Source organism: Vicugna pacos, unplaced genomic scaffold (genome assembly GCF_048564905.1).
Source record: "Vicugna pacos unplaced genomic scaffold, VicPac4 scaffold_461, whole genome shotgun sequence".
Classification (NCBI taxonomy): Eukaryota; Metazoa; Chordata; class Mammalia; order Artiodactyla; family Camelidae; genus Vicugna; species Vicugna pacos.
Genome location: NW_027329139.1, coordinates 2069 through 8200, shown reverse-complemented (window position 1 = coordinate 8200; position 6132 = coordinate 2069). Strand labels below are relative to the sequence as shown.

General features: G+C 46.4%; 1 long non-coding RNA gene across 1 annotated transcript; it reads left to right on the top strand.

Annotated features, from left to right (window-relative positions):
* Positions 1 to 304: 304 nt before the first annotated feature.
* Positions 305 to 5829, top strand: LOC140695581 (uncharacterized). Its single transcript, XR_012071232.1, has 3 exons — positions 305 to 580; positions 1001 to 1173; positions 5611 to 5829. It is a non-coding gene; the product is annotated as an uncharacterized lncRNA (long non-coding RNA).
* Positions 5830 to 6132: the final 303 nt, after the last annotated feature.

Here is a 6132-nt window from a genome sequence, read left to right as displayed (position 1 = left end):
CCTGTTTCCCAGCGTGTAAAAGGGGAATATGTGCTCTTCCCAAGGAAGTTCTGAGCGACAACACCTGCGGGTGCTTGGTTCTCAGAGCAACAGAAAACCCAGCTCCGCATGGGGGCAACGGGTGTGATCCCCGTAGTGTTTCTGCAGAAGCATCTGATGGAGGGCTGGATCAGGGAGGTAAAACATGAGCTGCGAGACTTGAACGGTTACAGAAGGGTACAGAGGTAGGTCTGCCATCTCAGGGTGCCCTAGAGGTAAAGCTTTTTCTCTCCAACTCCGCTACGACACTCCCCTATCCAGACCCATCCCTTCTCTGCTCTTCCTGTCCATCTGTATCCCTCCACTTTTCCCCTCTTCTCCACCCGCTCCCATCTTCTCCCTCCCTCGCTGTCCCACCTTCTCTCGCAGAATCCAGAGGATCCATGTCCCTCCTGCGCATGCGCTGTCGGTGCCTGGTGGTCCGCTGGTTCGAAGCTCCATGTCCAAGCCGGGGATTGGCCCCAAATGCTTCTCAACTCTGTCGCCCGTTAGGCCTTTGGTTCCTGCCTGGGGCCGGGGCTTCTGGCTGTGGAAGTGCAAGGTGGGGTGCTCCCGGGAAAGGGTTCAGGCGGCTTCGGGAGGGTGATCCGCCTTTCACAGCCCCCAAGGGCGCCAGTCAGCCCGTGTTCAGCTGAATTTCTCTGGCCAGACCCTTCTGACAGCACCACCTGCCCCGGCGCCCCGGCCACAGCTGTCCAGGTCCAGGTGTGCGCCTGCCACCTCTCACGCAGCCGGGATCCCCTCAGTCCACGGCTGGCGTCCCCTTCCCCTCTCCCGCCCGCGAGTCCTCTCCTCCCGGGCTTCCTCTCCTCGGCCGCCTGCCCGTCCCCACCAATGGGCGGGCTGTTTCCCGGGTGGGCGTGGTCTGCAGACCTGGGCGGGAGCGGGCGGCTTATGCTGGTGCTGGGGCTGGCCTCCGAGCGGGGCTGCAGCCCGCACCCCCCCTTTCCCTCCCCCCTAGGGCTGCCCTCCTTTCCCTTTCACCCTCCCTCAGGACCAGCTCAGTGGCGTGTGTGCTGCTCCCGGGGCTGAGGGCCTCTGGCTGTAGCGCCCAGCTTCACCTGGTGGAGTCGGGAAAAGGGAGCATCAGTGCTGAGCAAGCTTCTGTCTCCTCCCTCAGTGTTTCTGCCGCAGGTAAGTATCTTGAACACTTTCAGGTGTTATGATGGCGGTGCTTGTTGATGTCACGTGTTTTTATAGTGAGAGGGATTAACAGTGGTGAAAGCAGGGCTTGGTTCTGTTAAAAATGAGCTGAAGGCATGAAGCTGTGATATCCTCCTTCCTTCCCTCTCCAAGGGTGAAACGTGTGACAGTCAATTTTAAAAAGATAGTTACAGTCCCTAGCTAGCCCAGCCCAGCTAGTGTGTGTTAACAGGAACAGCATCACCAGAGGCCTTGGAGACCCAGGGATATTGCAGTCCTAAAGAACTCCTGGCACAGTTTTGTTTGTATTGGTTTTTTGTTTTTCTTAAATTGTGGGACAGACTAGTGGTATAAAAAGAAAAATATTTGTCAAGAAATATTTTTTCATATAACAGCGTTATTGTGATATAGTTCACACACCATGAATTCCATCCATTTAAATGGTAAAATTCAGCAGCTTTTAGCATATTCACAGTTGTGCAACCATTATTATTCCAGAACGTTTTTATCACTTCAGAAAGAGCAGTGGAAATTAATGACCTATCCACCCCTCCCCAGTGGTGGTTCTAAAGAAATTTCTTGGCTAATCTTGACCATAAATTCACTTGTTACATTCCAAGAAAAATCTGGTAGGAATTCTAATCAGAATTGCAATGAATCTGTCTATCAAAACAGGAAGAATTAACGTCTTTATGGCACAAACTTCTTCTACCCATGAATATATTTCGGACCCTATATTTTCCTCTGTCCAGAGCCTGGCCCATGGGAAGTCCTCACTACTTGTTGGGCTTGTGAATGATGAGATTCTATACATCGTTAGTTGCAGCTGTAGCCTTTCACAGAAGAGAAAAGAAACCTCAGTGAAACAAGTGACTCTCTGATGGTCAGAAAGAGTGACAGCCATTGCTGGAGTGATCCAGTGGACTTGGTGTTTGCAACCAGAATTCTCCACCACCTACAGCTAAGGGGATTAGAGTGTTCTTTTATTTTTTCTTAATGGCATTGCTTTTATTTTTACTTATTTTTTAAATTATTTTTTATTTAAGTGTAGTCAATTTACAATGTTAGTTTCAGGTGTACAGCAGAGATTCAGTTATAAACGTATGCATATGTATATATATATGTTTTAGATTGTTTTTAGTATAACTCATTACAAGAAATTGAATATAGTTCCCTGTGTTATATAGCAGGTCCTTGTCATTTATTTTATATTTACTAATTTGTATCTGTTAATCCCTCCTTTCCTGCCTGCTAAATACAGTTTGCTTTCTATGTCCATGAGTCCATTTATAGGAGCACCATTTTTCCTAGTAATATATGCTCTTTGGCTGCTTTCAGTTTCAGTAATTCCATCTTATCTGTGGGCGCTTTTCTTCTGGTGGTCTTTATGTGGTTTGCACACGTGGTAATAGAGATCTTTATTTGGGAGAACTCCAGGTCTCGTGTAGTCCCTGGTACAGAATGCCCACTGAATTGATGATTGAACTGGGAAAAAAGCACAGTAAATGCTGGAATTTCCACTATGGTTGAGAATTCCAGGTTTCAATAACCTGTTTAGACAACCTTAATATTGGCTGCACCCATACTGGGTAATTTGGTGGAAATTCATGATATGGTGGTGTAGAGACGGGGCCTTATATTCTTCTTCTCTTTCTATTTTCTAACACTCATTCTCCTGGGCCTTCCAGATCCTCCCCCAGAAGTGCCCAGGGCTGGCTTGGTGCTGCACTGGGGCAATATTTGTTAATAACGCCCTTTCCTCTTCTCCTCTGAGCCTCCGTTTCTTTCTGTGCACAATGAGCGCTTAGACTAGATAAATACTTTTCAGTTTCTTTTAAAGCCATGTTTCCTTTGAGAAACAGAAAATGCAAATATCTCCTCTCAACCCAACCCTTTAGATTTTGGTATGTCCTCCAAGGAGTGACATAGCTCTTTGTGAAAAATTGATGTGATTTTGATTGCAGGTGACACAGAAAAGACTCTTCAGAGATTTATTGCAGGGAGAGGGCAGGAAAGAAGCAGTATGTGACACTTTCTAGTGTGAGCAACGGAGCAGGGACTTGGATTTAAATACGGTGTCTGACGTGGCCTCTCTCTAATCTTGTAGAATGTGATAAACTTCTCTACCTCAGTTTCTTGATGTGTCAAGTTGGGGTGATAATATTTTAAGGCTTCTGTGAAACATTATACAAATAAGACATTTGTGTCTCGGTAGAAACAAGATCTGCTAGGGATTCAGGGATTTGTTTAAAAAAAATTCTTGTCCATAGCACTCTGTCTGTGTGTATTTAGACGTTCCTGGAGGGTGAGGGTGAGTCTAAAGTCCATTGTGGGACAGGTGGCCCATATTTCTCCGTGTCCCAGTTTACCCCCTACTCCCCAGTCCTCTTCCTCAGTCCAGGATGAAGTTCCCTAGTAGATTTACACAGAGGTCTTGTGGAAATGGCTTTTCATTTTATTGTTTCACCAAGAAGGGCTGCCATCATGATCTCTGTGGTCAGGTTTTGAAGGGCTGCCATCATGATATCTGGTAAGAATTCTATGCAATTTGGAGTTCCAATTTAATGAAAAGAAAAAAATTACAAATAGAAAATTAGAACAAGGGTGGTGACAGGGGCTCTTTTAAGTGGACACCATTAGCTTTGTTAGCTTCAGGTGCTGTGGCCTGTTGCCACGAGGACCCATCCTCTTGCTCTGAAGTTGGAGGGACTAGTGGGCTCAGTGGGAATGTTAACTGAGTGTATCTCATGGGCTGGGCATTGTCCTATTTGTACTGTGTGTTCCTTATTTGAGACAGTGAGCTCACCTAACCTCGATAACCTCTTTAAAATATTAGACTTTTAATTTTGAGATGTAATGTAGATTCCCATGTGGTAGTAAGAGATTATATGGAGAGGGCCTATGGGCCCTTTGCCCAGTTTTCTTAATGGTTCCATCTTGCAGTGTTGGGGTACAATTCATTACTGACTCACTAACAATTTGAGGTTTGTGTTATTGCCCTTATTTCTATTCACGATTAAACTGGGGCTTCGAGAAGCACACAGGCCTGTCCAGGTCACCCACATTGTTAATGCAGAGTCGGGTGAACGTGGGCTTGGGATTTCCAGGCAGTACCATTATGATGGTTTGTGGCAGGGAGCAGCATTCACTTTGCTTGTTTATTCATTCATTCAACAAACATTTATTGAGTAAACTCTGTGGGTCAGATGCTTTCATAGAGTTATCTGATTCTTCAGCAGTACTGAGAATCAAGTAATGTTTATATTTTTTAATCTGAGAAAATTAGCTCTGAGAGGTTATAACCCCCCCAAAGGAAGTATAACTCATAAAGGAGGGATAGAACATGTGTACAGTCACCTCCTTTTATGCAGGTGGTACCCTATGCATTTTACATTTTCAAACATCCGTAATCCAGATATATTCTTGTAAGGCAAGGCTTTTTTTTTTTAATTGAAGTATAGTCAAGTTTACAATGTTGTGTCAATTGCAAGGTGTTTTTTGACTTTTGAATTAAAAAATACTTTTTCAGCTGGGTAATTAGGTGTATTTACTTGTTTCATTTTTAAAATGAGGTACTGGGGTTTGAACCCAGGACCTCGTACATGCTAAGCATATGCTCTACCAATGAACAATACCCTCTACCCCAAGGCAAGTTTTCTTATCCATTATTATGAAGCTTAGGAGTTCAAATAAATTGAATAGGAATCCAGATCTTTTGATCCTACTGTGGTCCTTTTCTTTATATTCTGCTGAAGGGGGTTGGGGAAGCATTTCCTTTGTTCATTTCTTTATTCAGCATTTTTGAGCAGTGACTTTGCATCAGGGCCTTGCTAGGTGCTTGGAAATAGAAAATAAGAAATGACCTTTCTCTGCAGAGGCAGGAAGCCTAGACCAAAAGCTGGGTAATGTGATCGAGCTACAGTAGCCATATGCAGACTCTAAGGACAAACTGTACCCTTGGATTTGCTTTGGCTTCCCTTGTCTTCTGGCTGGTACACACCAGGTCACCGCAACCCAGATGGGCCCGTAGCACACAGCAGAGAATGTACCTCGATCTCCTCCCCCTCTCGGCAGGGCCTGCAACATGAGCATCCCTGACTACGTGCAGTGTGCTGAGGACCACCAGACTCGTCCCGTTGTGGTCCAATCCATAGAGATCATCTCAGAGGAGAATTTCTTTTGCATCTATCAGCTACTCACCTCGGTTAGCCATATCAGCCCTTGTGGCTCCCAGTGGACACTCTGTATCCACTACAGGCACCGCTATGTGCCCGAGAATCGGTGGAGCGTCTTCCAGAAACACCCCAAGGTCGTGGGCCTTGTCACCATTACCGAATGTCTCTCTGCCAAGGCCTTCGAGAAGCTCCACATGCAGAGGAGCTGTATGGCACATCGCTTAATGACTCTCAGCTTTTTGTCTTTGTGCAGCATGGGGAGGTAGCCGAGCAGACGCGCACCGACGTTGCCTTCAATCTAAGAGTACTGCAGGGTGGTGGAGAAGAGGATCGAGGACTTCACTGAGTCACTCTTCATCTTGCTCAAGTCCAAGTGGCTGGATGGTGGCCCCAAGAATCCTGGGGACAAGATCCCCCTCCCCTACATCCCGTTTGAGAAGGAGGACTTCATGGGACTGGACACAGACAGCAGGTAAGTTTACCTGGAAGCCAGTCCACCTTGGCTGTGTGCTGGATTGCTTCCCTACATCCAGAAAGGTATCAGCAAGGAAGAAGTCAATCTTGTAGCCAAGGGGGGAGGGAGGTGCAGCCCGCCGGTTTCCAGACATTTCAAAGTGAATCCGCCTTTATTTCAGAGAGATCCTTTTAGGGTTAGTGTGGACACTTACTCCCACTTTACAGCCAGGAACATGGTGGGACCCCTGGAGTTGCTGTCCAATAAAGTAGCCAAAGCCACTGATGCTAGGAGCACTGGGGAGGAGGCTGGACTCAGCTG